Source organism: Molothrus aeneus, chromosome 3, assembly GCF_037042795.1.
Source record: "Molothrus aeneus isolate 106 chromosome 3, BPBGC_Maene_1.0, whole genome shotgun sequence".
Classification (NCBI taxonomy): domain Eukaryota; kingdom Metazoa; phylum Chordata; class Aves; order Passeriformes; family Icteridae; genus Molothrus; species Molothrus aeneus.
In genome coordinates, this window is record NC_089648.1 from 21791498 (window position 1) to 21817076 (window position 25579).

Consider the following 25579-nt stretch of genomic DNA (forward strand, 5'->3'; position numbering starts at 1 on the left):
GCTGGCCCCACAGCTGGGCAGAGGTCATGGGCACTGAGTCTGGGCACATGAGAGGAACAAAGCAGCTTGGCTGCAACCTGTCTGCAAGACAGCAGAAGCACACAAGGGAGGACATTGGCAGGGCTGTGACAAGAAATCTGGCCCATGGATAAATTATAGTCATTGACAAGCAGCTGGGTTGCAAGCTGGGTGGGACCAGTTCCCACAGAGTTCCTAAACAGTTTTTTCTGGTTTTTTTTTTTTTTAACAGGAAAGCAAAGCAAATACCTATTTTTGCCAAACAGTTTAATCAAAAAAGGAAGAAACATCAGCTTTACAGATTGTTCATCCAAGTATGTTCTTCCCTGAAAAGCACGTATTATCTGCATGCTTTAAGATGAGTCACCAGTGTCCTGCTATGTCTGCAGAACAAACAAATTGAAGAGCCAAACCTGTTTCAGGGCATCAGAGAGCAGGCAGTAGCTAAAGGGATAGTTTAGCACTGGCACGGGTTACCAAAGGAGTCTGTGCAATTCCCATCCTTATAGGTTTTTAGGCAGACAAACAGCTGCTAGAAATTGTAGGCAGGCGTAAATCAGGAAGGCCCGTATCTCACAATCTCTTATGGTTCTCTGCAGCTATGAAAAGACCTCTCAGGAAGACATTTTACATTTCATTATCAGTCACAAGTGAAAGGAAAAAAGGCAAACCCCTTATTTTCGTTAATTTACTATCACTCAGAGCACACAGCAATAACTCTGAATAATTTTTTTGCTGCTATGCAAAAATTAGGTTCATGGAACAAGTGTTCATCCAGGATTTGCCTACATTAGACTATGTTACTACCTGCCTGTGTACTAACTCACTGTGGTGGATGAACATAACATATGTTAGCAGACCTGGCCTCCATCCAATCTTGAGTTGAGCATCTGAGGACTGGGAAACTTCAGCAATTCAAAATTTTTTAAAAAATTAAAATTTGTCCTTTAGAGCCTAATTGACAAGGGAGCTTTATTAGCAGGTACGACTATGTGTGAAGATTTACCTTCTGTACAGAAAAATGCCATTGGTTTTGTTAATTGGGTAAAGATGCAGCAAAGCCATTGGACCTTCACGCATTAATGTAGTAGCTGGACAATTACAACATCAAGGATTTTGATTAAATATTTGCAGGATCACTTGACCCTACAGATGTTGGCAATATTCAGGATCTGCTAACTGAAATGGAATCACACTGCCTCCAGTGCATGCAGAATATATGGCCATGTATGATTTACAACAACCACAGAGTAACTTGAGTTATAAACAGCTTAAGGAATTGTTCTTTGAACTTAATCCCCAATTTATTTTTTCTTTGCATTTCTTGGTCACCTGTTTCTGCCAGCATAAGGATATTATGGGGGAAAAACACTGATCAGCTGTTAGAAAGGTGTTGCTTTGCATAAAGATTTTAGCAATAAAAGACTATTGATATTGCACCCTGGCTTCTGCAGAAATAAACCTGTGACGTTTCTCATCATGACTTCTGTCATGATTTAAACAAGAGATGCAAGAGATTAAACTAGCAAAAAGTCACGAGTATTATTTGAGTTTTATCTGGTCAGTCTAACCTAGAAGTCTTCATGCTGGGTCAATGGCTTCTGACAGAGACCAACACTGTTATGAAAGAGTCATAAACCCAAGTGATATCCTGTTATAATTCAGGATTGGGTGGCAGATATGTCTGGACAGCATAGCTGGAGAAACCTTCATATGAGCTTGGCTTGCTCTATTGCCCTATTTACCAGCTTACTGTGGACATCTTCAGAATTTGTACAATGCTTACTTCATAAATCCACATTTTGGAATACAGGGAAAGCCCACATGGTGGGATATAGTGTATAAGAAGTAACTAATGAAATTCAGGAAGCCTACAGGAAGACCTGCAAGCTGCATGGGAAGAAACAGAGACACCCATGAATAGAGTCAGGTTGTTGTGATAGCTTAGTGGCACAAGAAGTAACCTTAGTTCATTTTTCCCTCATCTCCCTGAGTCTTCACATCTGCTTGGTTTTCAGAAATCCTCATTCCCAGTCTTTGAACCTGTTCAAAGCACATGGCATATGTATTTTTAATGCAGAGGTATATCATTGCTGATATGTAATGCTGTAATCTCCTTGTCACAGGAGGAGTAGCAAGCTGGTGATGCAGGGGACCCCACTTCCCCCAGGGTAAGGAAAAATGCCCAAAGAACTCATGCACCCTACAGCTCCTGCCCTAGGAAATATCCTTTTAAGGGGGAGTTGTGGAGCTGAAATGGTGCAACTACACAAGAAATGGTATCATTAGTAAAAGCTGAAAGAGTGGGTGTGTTTGCCAGCCATTGCTGAACTAAAGATAGAAAGCTTTGCTTACGCATTGACCCAGAAGATCTGAATACATGAAAAGAAGGCATTTTCCACTGCCTGCAAAAGGAGAAATTCTGGAAGAAGGGCTTGATGCCAAATATTTTTCTAAGCTTGGTGTGTCAGAAGGGCTCTGGCAAGTGCCTTTAGAAAAACAGCTCATGTTTGCACATATTCACCAACCTTTTTGGGAGGCAGTTTCTTCAGACTGCCAGTTGGGTTGTGCTTGGCACCTGAGACATTTTAATGGAAAATACAGCATGTTTTTGTTGCTATAGAAGGTGGTAAGGTTTACAAAGCTTATGTTTTGGTCTGAGGAAAAACAGTGGAAGTGCATGACTGGGGACTTCAAGTAGAAAGAGCTGATGCTTCTGGCTAAAGCTAAATAAGTAAAAGTATATGTTTGTTTGAAAATGTTGTTTTCATTTCTCTCAAATGAAAACAACATACTTGTGAGAAAAATTAACACAGTGAGGAATACAAGTAGATTATACCACAGCTGAGAGCATCACAAGCTTGACTGGTTCAACTAACAAAGAAATGGGGTAAAGTTTTACTGGCATCATAAACTATATTAGGACTATATATATAAGGACATTTGTGCATAATTTAGCTTAAAAATAATGTTTCTGGTTCACCTCAGAGTGCATCTCTTGCAGCTTTGATATCAGGAGTTCAGGCAGCTATTCAAGACTGGGCCACAGCCTATCACAAATACAGCACTTTTTGAAAAGATAGGGATGTTTGCCTATGCGAATATTCCTATACCAGGCTGCAACTCTGCACGAGGAAAGATGGGGGGGGGGGGGTGGTTTAAGAAATGAGACCCCACAAAGCAATACAAACACAAATCTGCCCGGACTAGAAGTAATGGTCTCAAGTATATCTTTCAGTAGTACAATAGCCTGAAGGTCCTCACACAACTTCCTTCCTAATACTATCAGAGTGCCCAGTAACCTCACATATCTGCAGGGTGGAACATGCCCTTGAGCTGTGACTTTGTGTCAGCTGTGCCAGCAGACAAGTTCCACAGGTTTAGCTGTTGCTGTAATTTTTATGGTGGGCTACTCTGATTTAAGGATTACACGAATGGATAAAGCCTTGTTATGAATACAGGGCCTTGTATGAATTGAGGTCTGAGACCTGGTTGGATTTGGATAGTAAAAAGGCTCAGGGCCACTGCAGTATAAAGACCAGGAGAAGAAGGAAAAGGCAATAGAAGGGAAAGTTCTCTTCTATTAAGATCACTATGCGGATCTACTGTCACGTGAAACTCAAATCTAACAAAGTTGCAGATTTTTATGCATAATGCAGCATCTGTCTCCACTGATCTCTTCATTTCCAATTTCACTTTAAAACACATGTCTAATCTGTTTGAATTCTCAGTTGCACAATCGCTGGGGTACGTCTGGCAGACTGCTTCTAAGAAAGCCAAAAACCCAAGTATTGCCGCTATGGCGCCGGCAAGTTCCTCACATGGTGCCCAAGGGCAGTGCCATGGATAATGCCAAAGCAAATAGCTGGAGAAGAGCTTTAACATTCTTTGTATAGATCAGCAACACATCCTTTGGTATCATTTGCTGTGGCTGCAATTGCAACATTCTTTTTTATGCAATTGCAACACAGTTGATCTTTTGAATTTGTGGCTGTTGAGGGGGGATCCCCTCAGAAGTATTGGGGAAGAGAGCTGTGCAAACATTGAATTGCAAAGGAATGAGTCAAGGGTAATTTTTCATGCGCACTAAGTAATAGTGAAAACTTGAACTGGATATATCCTGATAACTATGTTTTCTAAAATGGGTTCCTTTCCCTAAGGGGGGAAGAACCATAAATGGGAGGACCAGCTCTTTCACAGACACATGTTTAACAGCAGGAACCTAATTTACATACATAAGTATATTCATTATGCATCAATGATGCTTATAGCCTAATTCTCCAAGTTCAGCACACAAAACAATACCCAGTCATCAGATATCTCAAGACCTGAGCTCCTATCCCCAGGATACAAGTGTATCAAATCCCCTAGATTACAAGTGTGCACTGTTAAATACAAGTTACAATACAGAGTACAATACAAGCGTACAGTACAGGTCCCATAGACAAAAAGTACGTGTCCCACAGACAAAAGGGTTTTATCAATGAAAAATGACCATACACAGGAGTAAGACTATGAAACAGCATAGGCTGGGGATCCAGGTCCAGCAGCAGAAGGCTACAGCTGGCTTCTCTAAGACTTACTCTCCAGCAGTACTCATTCACCTGTAAGGACTGAGAAGCACTGGAGCTTTTCAGACTTGCTCCAGAATGTCATTTTCCTACATCATAAGTCAATCATCACAGATACTGCATTAACATCAAGTTCTTAATGAGGAAATCAGAGCAACCTAAGGGCTTTTCCCCTCAACCCTCCACATGAGCTGTGAAAAGCCTTGGTTTTGCTTTTTGCTTTCCAGCCTGCCTGACCACTGCCATCCCCAGCAGACATAAGTGATTTGTACAGCAGGTATAAGAACAGGTCATCATCGTGCAATGGACTGCAAAAAGCCTCACAACCAAAGGTAGGATTTCTGGCCTTCAGCTCACAGCTGAGAATAAAACTGTACTAACAGGATTCTCCTCAAGTTTTCCTTGCCAAAGCTGAGGTCAGCCCACAAGACCTGCCTTGACACCTGCTCCAAGAATTCCCCCCGTGAGACTAGCTAGTACCACAAAAACTGGCTCTTCAGTGGGAGGAACGCCTGTTTGCCCAACACACAGCAAATACTCCCAGAGCTTTCCTCCCAGCCTTCAAAATGTAACACACCACCTCATATTGAAGTGCTACATTTTCTATTTCCTTGCATTTGGTAAGCCTCATGTGTCTTTTTTCAAACGTGGCCTTTGTTTGCTGTACCCCAATAGCAAACATTTTGGAAGTGTTGCTAAAACATAATAGCATCCCCAAAATTAGTATGTTTTTTCTTGTTCTCACATTTTTCCTGTGTCCTGTAAACTTAGTTTTAATCACAGGTTTTTCTTCTTTTTTTTTTTTTGGCCTATATAACGATATTTGGACAGTAATAGATACTGCATATTTTACCCATGAGTAATTTTGTAAGGGGGTTTGAAAGTCTTGGGACAAACTATTTTTAGTTAGCAGATGTTGATATGGCATATTCTTTGTAATAGGTACTATGGCATATTCTTTCATAACATACATTTCCACTGCCATGTCTTTCATCCTAGGAAATTGTCAGATTCTGTTTAAAGAAATATTGGGGGGAAAAAAAAAAGTATTTGTAGCACAGTCCTGCATCTTTCTGCTAAAAGTGGTAGGTGATTATATCAACAAAGATAGTAAATGGATAGTTTACTTTTTCATAATGTTTTCTCTTATAAGAGCAAAATTTACATCATCTAGGTCAGTATTTCCCATAGGGTCAAAACACAATCCTGAAAATTCTGTGAATTGCTGAGGATATTAAACAGTCAAGATAAGATTACAGAGAAACAATGCAGCCATTTTGAGCTGAGCTTTCCCACAGTGAAAGGTTCAGTGAGGCCCAGCTGGTTGTTTTGACTTCAGACACTGACTCAGGGATAGGAAAGTTGGACACCAAGGGTGGAGCAGAGAAATTATTTGGCAGGCAAAAGGAAAAAAAATTAACCTTTTTCAGTCCACATGCTGTGTGCTGCAGCTACCAGTCACTGCAGGGTCTAAAACCAGTTAGCTTCTGTTTAAATCTGGATCTAATAGCATGCAAGGGATTATAATTCTGCATTTTTTCTCCACCTTTGTTTGCGTTCTGTCTTAAACTGGAGGTCTGGAAGCAGCTTATATACAGTGTGTATTTTAGGGGGCCCAATCCTATTGAAATGTCTCAGTATGTTGGTGGAACTACTGCTATTTTGTTTTCTTCTTTACACGGTATAGAATTTGCTCACTTCTGCTGCTTTCCTGCACCAAACACGCTGGGGTAACACAGAGCTGCGCTCAGAAACGCAGGCACGCTGCTCGCAGATAATTCGACTGCTGCTCCTGGCTGGCTCTGGAGCGAGAGATGGATGGGAGCCCAAGGGGAAGAGCCCCAAGGGAAGGACTGCGATGGCAGGGCTGGCGTGCGGCCGGGAGCCCTGGCAGCCCTCGGGGGAGCGGGGCAGCTGCTGCAGCCCGCCCGGAGCTGCCGGGGGAGGCTGGAGCGGAGGAGAGCCGGCCAGCTCCGCCGGGCCCTCTCGCTGGCTGCAGAGCATCTGGGTGTCACAGCTGCCGCTGTATCCCCTGCACATGCCAGCGAGCAGGAGGCCAGCAGACACCTTGTCGCTGATTTATGGGCACCGCTTTGTTGTGCATTCCTGGTGCCTGCGGGATTCTGCTGACTTTACGCTTGCTTAACTCCCGCTAAAATCAGCAGCAACTTTGCCTTCATTGAGATCGTAATCCCAGAGCCTCCAAGAGGGAATATCAACAGACAGTGCCAAACCACTTGGTATTCAGTGTTTAGAAGGCTGCACAGGCTGGTGCATACAGCAGAGGGGAGTAATTCAGGGTGTATTTATTGCTGTAGCATGACTCTCACAGGGCCCTCTAACCTCCCAGTGTGTTGGCTTGCCCAGCAGGGGAACACAGGCTGATGGGGGTCAATTCCCATTTGGAAAGCATGTTGAGATGCTTCAGAGAGGCAAACAAATGTTTCTACAGAGTTATTGTTCTCCGAAGAGAATTATTACTTTTACAACAGAGAACTATCAGCTTTAAATGGAGATTTCTGTCTTAGCCTCTCTCTTCTTGCAAGTGAAGTATTTTTTTTTATACTGAGGAAGCCTCAAAGGCATTATTAGTAACATGTTTTCTTTCCTCTTTCTAAAATCCCACTTTTCAGTTTTCTTTCACTATCCCATCTCAGGTTAGTGACTACTGACAAATACTATCAACACATCTTGACAAAGAATAAAGTTCTGTCTAGAGCCATTTCACTCCCTCCAACATGTTGAACTAAGAAAGCTAAAGCAGAAGCGGGGGTAGGGGAAGAAAGAGAGAAATGAGAAACATTTCCAAACATAACATAAAAGGTCTTGCCTTAAGACCATGGATTTCCTTTTTGGTACTTTCAAAGAATGTGTCTTTAGTTCTCTTTGGCTGTGTGACCAACAGTTGTGGGGTGTGTCTGTGGTTTTCTTCTCTTCACAGTAACTCTATTGTTCAGAAACTGCAGCCAATTTATGGAAAGAGGTGGAATGTTTATGTAACTTACTTTGCTTTAGACAAGAAATAAAAAAAAAATTTAAAAAAAAAGACTGGTGGAGGAAGGCCAGTCAAAACAGGATTTTTCTTCCTTTCTGGACACAGATGTTGGGAGGGAAAAAAAGCTAGTTCTGTCTTCACATAAAGCTAAACAGCATTTCCATTTTTAGATGCTTTTTTTTAATTAAGTAGGTCAGAAAAACAAAATCAGGCATTAGATTAGATTAGTGCTATAATTTACTTGTTTCAAAATGTGCCATGTTTGAGAGTTACTCTGTTGACATGCTTACAACACCGTAAACTGAGAAATAGATATATTAGGGTCAGATGATACCACTGTTGCCTTGACTGCTGTGTCCTAAACATATAGTTGGCAAGTACTGCTAGACTGCAGATGGCAAGTGTCTCTTCGTAACTAGATGGAGTTTCCTGCCATTTCCAAATTAGCTGAGCTACAAATACCTGCAATACAATTAGCTGAGCTACCTTGTTTTGATTTGCAAATTGCAAACCAAAACAAGGTAGCCAAAATAACAAGTCCTCTTATTTATGTGTGCCACTGCCTGTACTGCAAAAGTGGACAAGTTAGCATCACTGTGTGTCTGCCTTATCTAGCCAGTATCCTAATGTCTTGCTTGAACTCTGCTTTAACTGCAGTACCTATCTAAAAGCTTCAGGTCAAACTCATCTTTTCTAAATGGACAAAACTTTGATTTAGTGAAAAGTTTTTGATTAAATATGGAGGATCTGTAAAGCTCAGCATATCCTCCAAAGGACATTCAGGTGAATTTGTTAGGTTGAACTGAACTAGACAGGTGCAACTCACCTGAAGCCAGCAAATTTACATCTAAAGTATCTCAAAATGGGGTTTTGAATGTAAGAAACCATTTCCAGCCATCACTCAGCACCATCATAAAACATATCTTCCTCAAATCTTAGTGCCACCAGCATGAAACCAAGTGAGCATGGAGCCAGGCTGTGCAGACACCAGTACTGCCAGTACTGGCAAGACTGCAAGACTGGGTTGCAGAGTCTAAAATCAAATTTTGGTCTTCATTTCAGACATAGACACAGAAGTCTCACCAAAAAAAAAAAAAAACCAACATGGAAAATATTATAAATAGAAAACAGAATGGAATTAGGTGGCTCAAACGCCTGAGTGAATGCAGTGTTCTCTTAAGCCACAAAAAATACAGAGTTTGAGAGAGACTGAGGAAGCTGCCTCTGCCAAAATATTTCAGCTTTGACAGGGAGAACAGTTTCTGGAGGAAGATTTTGTTTCTATAATTAGCTGGTTCTTTGCCTCACTGAGACCACCAGTTTATTACACTGGGTCAATAAAGTTTTGTCCTGCAGCAGGAACATCTGAGAGCTCCCACCCTCGCCCAGCACTCAGGTGGCAGAAACCCCTTAACCTATTCCCGAACCCATAAGCATTTCAATTGCTCTGGAAGGCAGGGCTGCACCAGCAGGAGCAAGGGATGGAAATTATTCCAGCCACATTATTCAACTTGAAACCCCCACTCTAGTATGCAGAGAGTTTATTTGACCCAACGGGCCATATCGAGCTGTGATTGCGTTACCTCCTCGCCAACTGCAACAGAATTGCACAAGCATGAGCAGAGTCTGGTCCAATAACTAGTAATTTGCCATATGGAAGCTACTGAGCAGACATCTGCAGGACACTGGAAGTGCTTTTCTATATACAGTGCTGAATGCTACAGTTGTGCATTCCACAGAGACTCAGTTTGCAGAGGGATAGAAATGAAACATTATTTAGGGTTCTGGTTTCTTGGCCTTGAAAACTGAAATCTGAAAACAATTAAAGCCCAGGGCCATACCAAATCAGTTATGCAGTCATTCCTGGATTTTCCCATGGAATTTTTACATAAGAATTGGGGTGTATTCGCTGCAAACTTACACAGACACACAAAGAATTGTGCTGGTCAGAGGCAGACCAGCTTATAGATGAGTTTCAGGAGTTTTTGCAAATGCACGCAAAAATCAAAGGCATAAGGAAACACACTACTAAAGATTACACACTAAAGATACACACTACTAAAGATTACTAGACATTTGATGACAGCTCACTCATTAAAAGCTCTATCATGCCTCACAGCTTGTCCCTGAGAGATGGTTTTCCACACCCTCCCATTCAGGCATTGCTTATCTTCTGTGCCATGGCAGACTTCCCTTTCCAGCCCACCTTGAAAACCCTTTCCAGCCCACAAACTAGGGCACTGGAAATAACCTTTCCAACTCTCTTGGAACACCTTTCAGTCATGGCATTGCTGGGGGATGGAGCAAGCCCTGTGCTTTTTCAAGGAATGAGCAACCTTTGATGGTAGGCTGGCCCCTGTCCAGGAACACACAACGAAGAGGCTCCCTGCAGCTTTCTCAGCTCTTTGTGCCCGTGTAGCAGCTGGGCAAAATCTGGTCTCACAATGGTGTGTCTGTATTGACACCACCAAATCCAGTCCTAGTGGGACTAGGGAAACACCATCCAACTGAAGGTCAAGCTTTGAATTATAATGGTGCCCTCCAGTCTCTAGATATCTGAATCAGCTCCTTCCCCCTTCACTCACAGCACTGTAGCTAATGTTTCTTTATTCCATTTAAAGTCTAATTGCCTTTAGAGAAGGGGATTTCTGTGATTCTTTCAGAAAAGTGAAACTTTTGCCTACACAAGAATGAAAAAGCATACCCACCTGGCAAAAAAGTCAGGCAATCAAAAGTCTCTTCAGTTTGCCTTCATTGCAAGAGACCTGATGAAAACTTCTTGTGAACACAGCTGTGCAAGTGAAGGTCTCTGATTATTTCCTGGGACCCTTTTAACAGATTTGATTCTCTTCTCTAGCCCATGCATGAGTACCAAACCCATAGTAACACTCACCAGATTTAATGACAGATGTTACAAGTGGCCTGTAGAAGAGTGTAGGAACCTTACAGAGATCTGAGATGTGGTCACAAAGGTGGGAAGCAGAGAGTCGCCATGGTGGTCTTGGAGGGGGAGGGAGGGGACGGACCTTTTCCATTTTGAGCCTTTTATGGTTAACTCAAAGCCTTTCTTTCATTGAACCAAATGTTGTCATAATTTTTACTGCATTAATCTCTAGAGTTCAAATCCCTTTTTTAACATGACACTTTGGATGTGACATGACAAGTGTTAATATTCATTATTCTACAAAGCTATAAATATCCTGAGGTATAGCAGCTCGCTGCAAAGGACAAGACCAAAATTATTTCCTCAGCCCTGTGCTTGCATTCAGATCTGCATCACAGACACTGTTTTTCACTTACTGAAATGCTTCTCTTGCACTTATTTTGGCACTAAAATTGACTCACGTACTTTGATTTTAATGGATACTTGTAAAGTTAAATTAAAATACTCAAACTTTCCAGTTCACAGTAGGCAACTTGCACACACACATTGACATTCAGCCTATACATCATTATCCTGTTGCAGTGCATGAAGAAAAGCAGTCATTTCAGAAGCCGCTGGAGTTTCCCTACTGAATTTTTCCTACAGATGTTTTTTCTAGCAAGATCTTACTTGCAAAGTGTTTTCCCATCAGACGCTTGCCAGGTTTTTGGGGCAATGCTGAACAAAGGTCTTACCACCTTTGTAACACTAAACAGTATTTAGTCTCTTTCATAAACTTGATAGCCTGTAAATCTGCGATGGTCCACACCCTCTGCATTCCTGTGTCACATACTAACAGCCTCTTCTTTAATTACAAGGTGTGGCATTTCTGGACAAGAGACAGCTAATCCTCCAGACGTGTGTTATTTACATTTACCCTAGAATTTCTCCTTTATGCAAAGCTTTGGCTCTGAAACTGCCAAGGTTAAACCACTCCAACAAAACCTCTCGCTCATGGCCACACTTTGATACCATTTTTAATATTCAAGTTTACTAATGATTAAGTAGAAGCGTTCTCAACATAAAGGATGCAGATCTAAAAGCTGGGAGGTATTTGGATCCAAGTTTGGTTCATGTTGGTATCTGTTACAAAACGCAATCATCTGCAAAACTTCAACAGCAGCCCAAGTTAACGTGCTACTTTAAACCGTGCTCAACTGCAGCTGTCTTGATGAATCGTTAATTAGGAAGGAAAAACAGCAAAGCTCTGCATTTCTTACGTAAAACACAGTCAGAAGACAGGCTGAAGAACAGGTATTTGGTGCTAACACAGTCAGAAGACAGGCTGATGAACAGGTACTTGGTGCTTTGTGTCACTGCAGGTGGGACAGCAGCACTGCCGGGTGTGGGCACAGGCTCTGGCAGGAGCCGGGGAGCCCCGGCCGTGCTGGGCTCACACAGGCGGGCATGGCGGGCCCTGCCGAGCGGGGATGGCGGGCCCGGCCCTGCAAGGCCAGCCAGGCTCCCTGCCAGCCTCGCCGGCTCTGGGAGCTGTGACACACCTTGCCGTGGCTGCTCGGGGCCGGGAGGGCCCCGTCCCGCGGCAGGGCCGACACTCCTCCTGGGCCGGCGCCCACCCCGTGCTGGGCCCTTTCCTCACGCCCGTCCAAGTCTGTCACCCACAGCACTTCCCACATCCCACAGCTTCAGGAAATCCAACACGCCTCAGTCCCTGCCTTCCTCCAGGCACACATGCCTCCTCCCTGCCTTCCCCTGAAATACTTCTAGTCAAGAACTCCTCTCTTGCTCCCATTTTTTTCACCCTGGGCAAAAAAACCATCCTCCCTTCCTTGCACCCAGGTCTGAGAAATCCCCACTGACTCTTGAGGTACCCTGGGATACAACAGCATGGGCAACAACTGACCAGGAGAAGCCAGAGAGGGACTGACTTGGTGGCAAGTTGTGACCTCTGAAGGACAAGGATTTCTGACCCTGTCCATGCATGCAGTTGTCAAAGACCCCCCTCAAACATCCCTCTCCCCCCAGTGGACCCATCCCAGGGTACAGCTGAACTCCATAGACATGATGGTGGCACCTCAGGGAAAGTGTGTGAGGAAAATTCTAAGGTACCCTACAGATACCCAGGTGTGAGGTGCCAAAGTAGAGATTCCTCTGTGGATACACCCATGCAGGACTGCAGGTCATGGAGAGAACCCACACCTGAGCAAGGGAATGAGGAAGAACATGTGTAATGTGTGTCTGAGAGGAACTGTTCTACACTGACCGCAACTCTCATTTCCCACCCCCTGCACCATATTATGAAGAAAGAGGTAGAGAAGTTGGGAGTGAAGTTGTGCCTGTGAAAAATGAGGAGGAGAAGGTACTGGTTTGTCTTATTTTTTTCCTCACTATCCAATATATTGTAATAGATTATCAATTAATTGTCCCCATGTTGAGTCTGCTATGCCTATAACAGTAACTGGTAAGTGATACTCCTGTTTTTATCTTGCCCCATGAGCTTTTCCTAATCTTATTTCCTCCCACCGACCTGTTGAGAAGGGGAGCAAGGGGATGGCTGAATGGGCATCTGACAGCTGGCCATGGTCAGCCCACTGCAATCTGGTCAGTCCACTGCAATCCAAACTGGACCAACAGCAGGAGAGATAGAAGAGAGCAAGGGCAAGAAGAGAACAGCTACCCTGACACTGCAGCCTGGACCTGGTGCTCCTGCTGCTTCCTGATGAATTGGGCCATTATCAGAAGATTGCCCTGGACACAGAGCCCCCTTCAATATGCACTCATCATGAGATTGAATTTGTAGGTTTGGAAGTTAGTTAGTTGGCAAGAGGAAGGCTATCTCTGCCTCCTACCCAGAGCCAACCTTCTTAAATAAGACAGGATATCTCCTGAAGCATTCCAGGAAACATCCACTGAAGAGAAGGATCATTAAAGAAATCAGGCATGGCACAGACCAGTAAGACACAGTATAATTGGAAAGATTGTATAAAGGCATCCCTTCTTGGGCTCAAATGGTACAAAATATTGTGCTGGGTTTTAGCTCACAACTTTTTCTAACCAGTGTATCTGTTGACAGATGCAGCACTATTGCATTAATGCCCTCTGCCCTTTCTACCTAGGACTCCTTTAGCCTGACTTCCAACTCCATTGCTTAAGAATGCCAAACAAGCACACAAGCTGCCTCTGCTCCGTGGCTGAACGCAGCAGAAAATGTATTAACAGAAAAAGAAGAAATGCCAGAGGAAGATCATCTCTGGATATAGCCCATGCAAAATGTAACTTGCCATAACACAGCCCCAAAAGGCACTGCTCACAAAATACCCTGGCATGTTACAGCATCCACCCAGCTTGTGTCAAAGCTGTTTTATTGCTGATCTCAGTTTACTCTAGTCCCAGGCATAACTGAATTGTGGGGTATTTTATGGGTCATCTGACCTCCCCACTAAGTGCTCTGGGCTATAATTAAGGCTCAGTAAGGCAAAGCTCTTACTTTTTTTTTTCTTTCTTCTATTTTTGCAGAGTTGCTTTCTAGCCTTTTATCAGATGATCTGCAGATCAGAACGATCATGCATGGTTCATGTATTGAACGATGTGCAATCATGTCCTGAAGCAGTCCATGGATAACCAACTGCTTATTCTTCCTCCTGGAGCCACCAACGAGTCAGGGGCTGGGCAACGTGGACAGTATTATCAGCATTGCACTGTGTCTCAGAACACAGCTGCCTCAGCTCCCCTGGCCTCCCCTTTGCACCCAAAAAGCAACATGGGCAAGAAAATGAACCCACATGCAAAACCCACTTGAAAACTTCAGTTTATGAAGTTTCTGGGTGAAAACATAACCATCTGAACTCAAAATTACAGTCTTTACAAGCAAAACTGCTTCCTTCCTGTTCCTCCAGCTTCTCCCGCTTCCCATGCTTGACACAGTGGAAAACCCCATGAGAAGTACATCTGCTCATACCCAGGAACTGCTCATGTTACTAATGTGGTAACGTGGATGCAAAAAATCATCAAGACATTATTACATTGCTAAACCATATGCTGTCATATCCACTGTGGGGAGCACAAAGTATCAACTTTTATGGAAAAACCTGGCTTCTTTACTGTCCTGCATGGAGTGAACATGGAATGCTAAGCTTGCAAGGGAAGTCAGTTACCCAATTTGTTTGTCAGGACCCTCTGGTAATGTTTCAAGGAAAAGGGAATTATCAATTAAAATGTTCAGAAAGTTTTGGTTAAGAGCAGGGCGGGTTTCTTTGCTGTTGTGGCTGCATAAAGACTAGTGCATGCATATGGAAAAGGACTATCAGGGAGAAGATCAGGTCAAAGAAAACCAAAGGAAGAGTGATGTGAAGCTGGTGGTGAAATTTCCATTTCCCTCTATTTCCATAGAGGGAAATGGAAATTCTAATGAGAAGTTACTTGTCCATGACTGAAGTCAGAGAAGGAAGGCAGCAAATTTCAGAGAAATATGTTTCAAGTCATGACCCAGTACATTTCTCTTCCCCCTCGATGTCCTTTCAGTCCACTGTTGGCAGCCCTTTTGCCATCACCACATTCTCCAATTTACAGGCAACATCCAGCAATGAGCCTTTGATTAGGAGGAACAGCAGTGCTACTTGCTTTCCTTTGCACCTGCTCCACAGCTGAGGAAGAGCAACGGGGCACAGCTCATCTGACAGTTTATTGCTTGGGAACCCATCAGCCCAAAACTCACTCTTATTTCTGGGATATGCTAAAGTTTACAATCAGCAGGGTGATGTAAAAGTAGTTCCAGAAGTAATTGCTGTGCAAGCCTACACAGTGCCACGGGGTTGCTTACAGATCCATAATCGTCTTTCAGAGTGACAAAACCAAATTCCTGGATCACAGCTGCCCCTGCCTCCTCAATGCTTTGCATGTCACAAATCAGACGTAGCATTTTCTGTAGCTCCAAATGGCCTGAACTCTCTTCTGGCCACCTCTATCTTCATTGCACCTAAGAAGCATTCTCTGCATTTGAAATGGTGGGGAAAAGATGTAAGGGAAAAAAAGCATAAAGAAAATCCAGCCTCCGTTCACACCCTTACATTCAAAAGTCCAAAGCTCTTTGCAACTGCTAGTTGCTGTCACTGCTCTGAGAAAAGCACCCATCTCTGATTCACTATCTATATTTCTTGGCAGCAGCTACTACAGTGGCACAAGACAGAAACAAAGAAGCTGTGTTTCATATCTGCCCATTGTAGAGACACAAAATTTGGACCTAGATCCAAATTTCTGCCTGTAAAATTATGGCTCCAAGCCCACTGGCTGGCGTAATTTTGGATAAAAACTCCTATATTTGTCCTCTTCTAGAGTATAAAATTTTCACTAGTTACATAGAGGCTTAACAAATGGTCTGAGCAGAGATTTCACAATGAATATGTGATGATTAACTGTAGGATCACAGAGATTAAAGATGGAAAAGAACTATTAGATCATTGCAGCCCTATGGCAGTTGCAGAATTGTTTGCTGTAGTGCCTCTCTTCCAGCACCTTGTTCAGGCTAGTTGAGTGGCTCAAATAAAGGCTCTCCCAGGTTTTTTCTGGAGGCTGTTCCAACATTGTAGCAGATCTTGCTGATATGTACTTAATTTCATCTTGCTCCATTCTATAGCCAAGAGCCATCTTAAATAGTCCTCTTTCCCACTGCGTCTTTGTGTTGCTGTTTTCCACCCTTATGTCACTTCATAAATTCACATCTGTTTTTCTGTTTTCATTTCCCAAGATCAAGATCAACAGAGACTAAATAGCACACTTCCATGTATGCTATGCCCTCTCCAACTTTCGCTAAATCAATCTAGTCTTTCTTTGAGAGATGACATTGAATTTCTGCTGTTTGACTGAGAATGTCATTTCCAGCTGGAGAGGACCCACCAATTAATGAAATATAAATATACAAGAAAGGCTTTCTTGAGATACTCATCTTTGACAGCTTAGTACAGCAGGAGATAGATGCAGACTCAACCTGAGGCTGCACAATGACTTCAGGTCAGTTCCTGCTGACTTGGATCCCTGAGATTTTTACTCTGCATCCCCAGCTTAGGCACAAAGCACCTCAGCTGGTGCTGATGAAAGGAAGTTTGATTAGGTCATAATGTACAAAGTAGAACACCGCCTTTAACTCCAACAGACCAAGGCCGGGAAAAATACGTTCCTCTCTTGAAGTCACGTTAATGGAAGATTTTCTGCTGGATCAGGATCAAACACTACAAGGTAGACATTGTCTAATACAGAGAAGGACATGGCTGAACAAATGCCAAAGTGAACAGTCCTAATGACCCTCGTGTTAAGGAGCCCAGAGACAAGACAGAACACGGCCAGGGCTCCAGGAAACAGCCCAGCACAGAATGTGTGCACACATGTGCATGTTCTCCAACAAGCTACACCCAGCCTCCCTCAGGCACACCAAACAGAGCCTCCCGCTGCCTGCGGGCAGGCGGCTCCACTGAGGTTTCAGTTCCCACTCAGGGCAAATGATGGTGAAGCAGCTACACACACAGCTTTAACTCCAAAAGCCATCACAGATGTGAGTGCCTGGTGTTGATCCCAGCACTTCTGAATTTTCTGAATTCCCTGCCTACTGAAGGGTGAAATTAGACTCACGCTCACAACTTCCAGCTTGTGGAAAGCAGCTCGGAGCAGGTAGCAGAGGGTATGGTAGCAGAGAATAAAAGATGATGGTTGTGGGTGCAGAGAAATATATTCCTGCAACACAGACTTTGTTGTAGTAAAGTTCAGACTGGGAATTTGCATATGGAAATTCTTTATGAAGGTACTCTCATTAACAACCTCAATTGCACTCTTAAGAGATTACAGCAGTTAGGGAGAGGTAAATGAGCTCTGTCAAAACAGGAACAGCTCTAAGTGATTCCCCCAAAGCAGGATCAGGGCATGCACCATGGCAGACTTCCTCCATATTTTGGCACTGGCTAAGCAAATTATGGAGGTGTTTCTCTTCTGCTTCAAAGCAGAAAGTCTGGCAGCAGTTCTTGTCCAATGATGTGGAGTCTGAAAGAATTTGAGTCAAAGCAGTGTTGATGCAAAGAAAAAAAAAGAAAAAGTGTTAGGCTGTAGTTCAGACACCACAAATCATCTCCATTTCCCAGATTCCAAGGCACAGTAGATGCCCCTTGACAGCCTCTGTGCACCAGAGAGAATTCAGGATGAGCAGAACCAGGGGCAGGAGGGCTGATGCATGGGTCACCTGCAGCAGAGGGCTTTGCTGAAGATGCATCTTCCTGTCAGAGCAGTCAGCTTTGGATGCTGTGTGGCTGCAGTTCTGGGAGCCTTAGCAAGCCTGCAGCTCTTCCCCAGACAACCATAGAAGAGCTATAAGGCAGCTGTTTCTTCCCCAGTAAGTCTCATTCAAACATAAGCAGATCTTTCAAGCAGAATCTTCATGTCTCGGGCTAGTCAGATCCCAGGACAAATGGACATTCAGAGAAGACCACTTAGCCACACATGGGGCTGGGCACAGAGGTCCTTCATAATGTACAGGCTTGGCAATCACCAAGAAGTTGCAAATATTTGCCAAGCCTTGGGGGTGCAAGAAGATGCATACCTTACCATAAAGTCCACATACAAGCCTCTCTGGTTTTTCTAATCTCTCGTTTCTCAAGGAAGGTTTTTCATGCCTTACAGACCTCTGCAGTACTGGCCTGCAGGAAGTACAGTGGGTCTGGCAAGCATCAAGGGTTTATAGCACTGCAGCCAACTGCTTTCACTGACCTCAAAAACTTTTCAATCCTGCTCAATTTCTGTTTCTTCAGTTAATCTCTGCAAGGAGGAAATAACTACACGGGTGTCCTGGTGTGGTATGTGGCCCAGCAGATCTCCTCTGACAAGCCTTGCCCAAATAGCCTGCCTCTGTGCTAGATTACTGATATCACTGGAGGTGTACATGCCCTCCTCTGCTCAGGCTGACATGCTCCATGCTTTGCTTAAATTGACCACACTTCTTATGAAAGGATGAAGTTAGGATAAGAGAAGTCATAGAGCCTGTTTTTCCATCTAAGTACTGTGAGCTGTAGGAAATGGGCACTGTAGATGGATGTGGCTGATGAAGCTACATGGTTGTTATAGAAAGGAACAACAGAGTTTCTGAAGTGCTAGAAACAGGCTGAGAGGAAACAGAACTGGTGGTGCCTCTATAAGACTCAGAGTAACTACCATTGCAGAGCCTAGGAAAGAGATTTTTCACATGTGGGACACACTGTATTTATCATGAACAAAGAAGACTGTCCCAGGGTCTGTGGCTGTACACTGTGAGGACAGGACTAAAGCCCTGTGGCTCCCACACCTGCCAGGAGGTTAGTTGAGATTCTTGTTTTTTCAACTCTTGTTTTTTAACATTTCATCAGTGCTTATGTGTGGTGTTTTATGTTCTTATGCTCTCAGGCTGCAAAGAAGCAGTCTCTGCTTAAAAAAAAAACCAAAAAAAACAAAACAAAACAAAACAAACAACCAAAAACACCCCCCCAAAAAACCCCCAAAAAACACAACTATACCAAAGAACCCACAACCCCACCCCAAAAACCCAAACCCAACAGTCCGCTGAATTTTTTTCCCCTGAAATGCATGAATGCAAAGTATCACCCAATGACACTCCCTACCTCTGAATCCATCAACACCCTTTGTGTTTCCATGGACATATTTTCCTTATAAAATCCAGTTCTGTCTTCTCTGCTGCTATGTAAAGGCTCAAACAAATGTCAGAAAACTGACTGACAGACTGTACAGGCAAAGCAGAGAACCTGATTGTGTTCAGGGCTGTCAAGTGCCCCAAGTAAACAAAAGAATAGATCTGTGTAATTTTTTCTCACCAGTCTCTTTCAGCTACAACTCTTGTTTTAGACATTGCTTGTGAAGGAAAGCACAACATAACGTCAGTGTGATTTAAATGTAAAAAGTCTCATTAGTTTCGACAAATTTGTTTCTCTGATAAATTTTATTATCACAATCACAACCATAAAGCCTGAACAACATTGTGCCCTTAGTAACTGTTTGAAAGTTTTGCTTCCTAAACTACCACAACCTTTTAAGAACCATCAAGTGCTAATGCAGTACTCTGGTCTTGTCCTTAAAGCCTACCTCTGGCTCTTCCCTCAAGTTACCTCAGGTAGGGGCACAGCAGCCTCTCTATCTCATGCACAACCAGGACAGAACACTAGGATCTTCCAGGGTCTTTGCTCAAGTTGCATCTCCTTGCTTGATGAGTCATTCCAAATACAAGTATCTGGGTAGAGTACATCCAGGTTTTACAGAAATCACTACCACTGGGGATGGAGCTTTCAGCTCCCTGCTGCAATACAGGCTGCCTGCAGGGCTGACAGAGCTGCCCTCCTAGGATGGGATTTACTCTCCTGCCCTGCCAGGGATTCTCAATCCAAAGGAGCAAGAGAAAGAGTTGCATATGTGGGTTAGGTTTTAAATCCCTCTTTCTGACAGCATGATGCAGCTGCGTGCTGCAAGCACGTCTGACAGATATTGGACCCAGGGGAGGATCAGCTCTGAAAAACCTTCCCTGGGAAATTTTTGCTCCTTTTACTCCATTCTCTTCTAACTCCCAGGATGGATAATTTTCCTCAGCAAAAGAAACAGTCAAAATGGGGGGAAAAAAGGGAGGAGAAAAATATGCAGCAGTGAGTGGGCAGCTGGGCAGGCATGGTGTGTGTAAGTTTATTTCCCAATGAGCCAGGGAAGGAACCACGGGTTTTGCAAACACCACAGCCCTTAGTAGGCTCCATCCAGCCTCTGCCGTGGGGCAGTAATAGACAGGTGGGACAGATTTGTGTGAGCAAGACAGGAGGAGAGGGCACAACACCTGGAAGCTCCCAGGGCAGGGACCTGGACAGGTAAAGGAGCTTTCTGCAGGGTTCGTAACCTCTTGTGCAACTAAACCCATACAGATCGCCAACGCCCCCACAGCACAGCTCTGCTGTTTGCCAACAATGAAAACAGAGCAAAACATGAAGTACTTGCACCCCCAGCCTTCTCCTTGGTAACCTCTGGGCTGGAAGGGGCAGAAAGCAGCTGCTGAGCTGCCTGGCTTATCATCACCCCAGTCCATCAGCTCCTGTATGCCAAGAAGAGCTCACCCTGCACCCCCTCAGAACCTTCCACCCCCACCATTCGGGGAGAACGGCTCTCCTTGGCCACGCGTTCCAAACAGCCACAGACAGCCACTGGCACTCCTGTACAGCTGCTGTGCCCAAAACACTGAGGGGCTCTGCATTTGCAGTTAGAGTATTCCAATTATTTTCACTTTAAAGGTTGAGCTCTTTTTCAGTTTGTGTTTTTCCATTTCTACCCGTAATTCAGATTTATGTAGCACGTAACCAAACGTGTGAAGGTATGTGAAGGCTCCAAATGCACAATGCAATGCTAGAATATAGCTCTTTGTTATGCTAATTATTTCTTCCCAGCTGCTCCTGCAATGAGAGCCAGCCCGACCTATCAAAGGGGAACAAAACCTCCAGGCAAGCTTTCAGTTGCAAGGTCCCCTTACCTCTGTGCTCGAGGGGCTGCAACTATTCTGGCACCGGTAAACCAAGCCGAGAGGTAAAACAAAACAATTCAATATTGCAGCTCCGCTGTTGCTGGGAACATGAGCTAGGAAATAAAAAGTGATACCCTCTTGACAGTCAGGTTGCTATGATTTACATTTTTCTCTCAGGTACCATCCCCCCCTCCACATGCATCTTCTCACGAAAGAAGCACCTCTGTGCAAAGGGGAAAAATGAGGCAGTGTGGGAAAACATCCAGTCAATGCTCAGAGGCTCTGCCGAGGTTCTGATTTTGGCACCCACCAGGGCAGGGCTGATGATCATGAAGGATTTTTAGTGCATGGGTGTCAGATTCATGACAGCCAGAAAATCCACGGGTTACATTATATAAATTAAAATTAAGTTCCCAATTAATAGTAATTTTTAAAAAAATGTTTCCTCTATTCACAATTAAAAGAATAAATTATCAGCCTGGTCGCCTTTCCATTATTTATGATGATATTCAGTTAAAAGACAGTTTGTCATGTCCCTGTGTTTCTAGAGCCTAGAATATGGATACTGATAGCATATGGAAATATTCAAAGGGGAAAAAGGAGCTCTGGCAGCTGGAAGGGTACTACTGGGGTCCACCAGCAGCTTGAGAGGCTCAGAGGATCACTGGGAATGGAGGGCAAGCTTGATAGCTGAATGCCTTATTTATAATGGTCACCAGTGAAATACCTCAAAAGCTGACATTACATTGTCATCTTTAAGCCTCAGTATTAGCAAATAGGCACTTCCAATGGGTGGATAAATCCATACAATGAAAATCCTTGTCTCAGCCTGCATGCAGAGTAAGGAAAGCGATCTGACAGTAGCTTATGCCCTACTTGTATTTTAAGATTTTCTTCATGCCTGTGATGCCCATACAGGTTATTTTAAAGTTTCAGCATTGGAGCAATCTTTCAATGGAGATATAGGATTGCATTAACACTGTGTGCCTTACTTCTTTCAGAACAGACAAAATGAGATTTGTCATCATTTGCCAGTTAGTCTGCTGGTAAGCCAGAAACCAATCTGTTACACAGAGGAAGGCATCAAAGAAGGAATAATACATATTCAGCCTCCACAGGTAAAACATAGGCTGCTCAAGATTTAACAATTAGTCAAATTTTATTTTCAGGCTAATGCCAATTACAATACTAACAGTAATTGGGGAATGCAGGTGGCTTTAGCAACACTTGTTGAGACTCACAGAAGATAAGTTTGAAGAAAACAATGCTGAAAGTACATTATACTTAAAATGTAGCAATGCTTAGATTTATGTTCCCTGTCTGGTGGTTTGTAAGAAAGATAAAGGACAACTGCATTTTGAGCCAAACCCACACTACTGTACTCAAAGAAATAATTGGCCCCATGGCAGCCATATCACTAAGAGGATGAGGAGTCTGGTTAGTGGGACCTGCTCATAGACCAAACTACAGAGGATTTTACCCTGAAAAAGCAATGGGTGGAGTGGGAAAAATTAATTACAAGGGCTTTTAACGTTTATGAAGGAATAAAGCACAGATTTTACACATACACTGAGAGACACAAACCATTTTGGAGTTCGAGAATAAAACTAGATTTAAAAACAATCTGCTGCACAACTTCAACTCCCACTGGCAGAGGTTTTTCCTTACTAAAAGAGGTAAATACAGACTAGCCAGTCCCACAAAATGTGGGGTGGAAGAGAGGGATTGTCTTTCAAAACTTATTCTGATAAAGATAATGAGGAAAAGACAAAAGCAAGAATAACCAAAGGTGTGGGTGGTTAGCTTGTAGGACCAGGCACAATTTCTCCAAAAATCAATAACACTGCATCATCTCATGCCAGCTAAGGGTCTCATTACCCATCATCCAGCTGCAAAAATCTGTGAAATACCAGCCAGCAAACTGCTAGAGACCATTGACACCAGTCATAGTTCACAAGGGAAAATACTGCATCAGAAATATAAGGCAGTGAGGGGATGGTAGAAGGATGTTGTGGGGTCCCTCTGAGCTTGCTGAGCGCAACTGTGGCAGCTACAGGCCAGTATCATGGAGGAGAGATGACCAGCAGCTACTGGCAGTCCATCATCCTCCCCTGCAAGGACCTGAGCCTCTAGTGGTTTCAGGGGGCAGACACAGAGCAGCAGACAGAAGGATGAGCCTAGTGGGGTATTCCACAGGGAAAGCACCACTGCAGGAGGTAGCTGTAAATGGACTGACCTTGAGCAGACAGACCATTTATTGTCCTGCTGCAATGCCAGTATGACAGAATAAATGCTCTCCACAGTAAACTGGAGAGTGATGCTGGATTAATTAAGAATTACTAGCTATAGAAGATGAGTTACTTTTTCAAATTCAGTATCTCTCTGCTTTGGGGTTTTTGTTGGTGTTTGGGGTTTTCTGCTCATGAATACTTCTGAGTGTACACAGACCACCCATCTGTGGCTCCTCCTCACACAACCTGCATTCCTCAGCAAGGGGAACTTGAGCAATAAAAGAAGTTAAAACATTTGCCTACCTGGCCTTTCAGCTGGAGCTGGTGAAAAAGCTTTGCATACTCTGCACCACTTCTGCAAGGCCAAGGAACTGAAACTCAACTTTCCCCAAGGTATACTCCCTTCCTGGCAGGGATTTAAAGACCAGGGAGATCAACAATAGGCCAACTATAGCTCCAAAGGCAATTGCTTTCACATGATTATTACCCTGGAGTTTTATCTAACCTTCCACACCTGATCCAAGGCTCCTTGGAAAGCCTCTGACCCGGCATAGTAAACCTGGTCTGCTCTTAGAGCCACAGCTGCTTTGCTTCACGTTGTTTAAAGCCCAGAAAGGGAAGGTCTCCCCCTAACACCCCTCAGCCCCAGGGCTGGTTCATGTTCAGCCCCCAGAGTGGACTGGCTGCCTGGGTACTCCTCGTCTCAGCAGCCTTAAGCTGAGCAGGATTAGCTGCTGCAAAGGCACTCGGCGCCCAGCCACGGCTGTGTTTACATTAGAGAAAATGGACCTCACAGAGACAGTTTGCAAACACCACAAGACGAACTTTTGTAAACTCCCTTGGTTTAGTCATCTTTCCCCATCTGTCAGAGAAGTTTAAGTGAGATTGAAAAAACACAGGAAATTACTGTGTATTCCAAGTAGTTGTGACTGAGCGGCTTGGCTGTTATATGGGATGTGGAAGATTCGCATCTCCTAACATTTCCAGCAGGATCCTTTGAAACACTTTCCTGGCTACGATATTTTAACAGGCTCTGCACACCCTGCCAGGAAAAGCCTCTGGGGTGCTTTGTGCAGCTGTAGAAAAGCTCATACCAGTCCTTAGGAGCCCAAATGGTGACCTCCAGAAAGCAAGGGCAGCCCCTGTCTTAGAGGCTGCAAAGCAAGGGATGGACAATGTAAAAGGTCAGGTCCCTTTGGGAGGCCCCCGTGTGAGAGTTGTATTCACTGAGTACAACAGCAGATGAAATCCTTCACCTCACAGCAGTTTAAACCTTTCCCTGATGTGACTGACCCATTTTGTTTTGGGGTTTTTTTGTGATAAAACTTAAGAAACCTCTTTTGTCGAGGTTCCTGGCATGAGTAAGCAACCATTGCACTTGCTACACCTCTTGCTCAAGAAAGCAATGAAAGGACACAAGTCAAATGCAGGCTAGAAATCACCTTCACCTCTTTGCTTCAGCCATAACTCTCTTATCACCAGATCACTCCGTAGTGGCACTCTGAGCTACAGGCAGCTGGAAAAGTCATTTAGGTGTGGGGGGTCACAACTGGCACAAGGCTCCAGAGGGACCAGAGCAGCCACCTGGTTGCTTTGTTTAAACACCGCCTTAGCTCGAGCTGTGGCTCTGAACCAGCTCCCTGCTTCCCCTGCACAAATCCGAAGGGTGGTGGCACCCTGGCAGCGTGTCATGGTCATCATGATGGCAGGACACAAAAGGACAGATGGTAGATGAGGGGCGTAAAAGGAGGATGGAGGGCATGCAGGAAGATGAAATGTGAAAGTCTCTGCCACAATTTTGCTTAAGGGCGTAACACCTTCAGGACTGAAAGAAGCATTTCATTTCTGTGGCTCAGGCTGTGGCTGTTTTCCCTGCAGAACCAGCTGCTCTGCTGGCACTGCACATCACTGCCAGCTGAGGCTGTCTGAGTGCTGAGGATGCTTCAGTACCCATGTTAAGCTGTTTCAACAGATTAGCTAATACAGTAAAAATAGTAAAATTTTACCAAAAGTAGTGAGTATACATGAAGCACAATGATATTATGCCACGTGCTTTGAAAAAGAAACATGATTTTTTCAACCCAAATGAACTGTGCATTTCCAAGTGAAATGTATTACCTGGATCCTGAAGATAAGATGACATTTCTGTTCCTAGCGACAGCAAAATTGATGTGACAACAGAAACATTTTTTTCTGTTGCTGTTTGGCATGTGCTGAAAGGCACAGTACTTTATAGTCGTACAGTCTAGGAGCAAAGTGTCTCATGATAGAGAGAAAAACAATCTTCCTAGAGAGAAGCGCTTCTGTCCAGCTCTTCCTGGCAGGTAGGCCAGGATCAAGTCCAGGAGCATTCATTTTGCAGTT

At 43.9% G+C, this 25579-nt stretch overlaps 1 protein-coding gene across 1 annotated transcript in view; it reads right to left on the reverse strand.

Annotated features, from left to right (window-relative positions):
• HHAT (hedgehog acyltransferase) overlaps positions 1-25417 on the reverse strand; it is a 192205-nt gene extending 166788 nt beyond the window's left edge. Inside the window, exon 1 of the mRNA XM_066546472.1 lies at positions 25334-25417. The gene's annotated coding sequence lies outside the window, so the exon portion shown is untranslated. The remainder of the gene's footprint in view (positions 1-25333) is intronic.
• Positions 25418-25579: the final 162 nt, after the last annotated feature.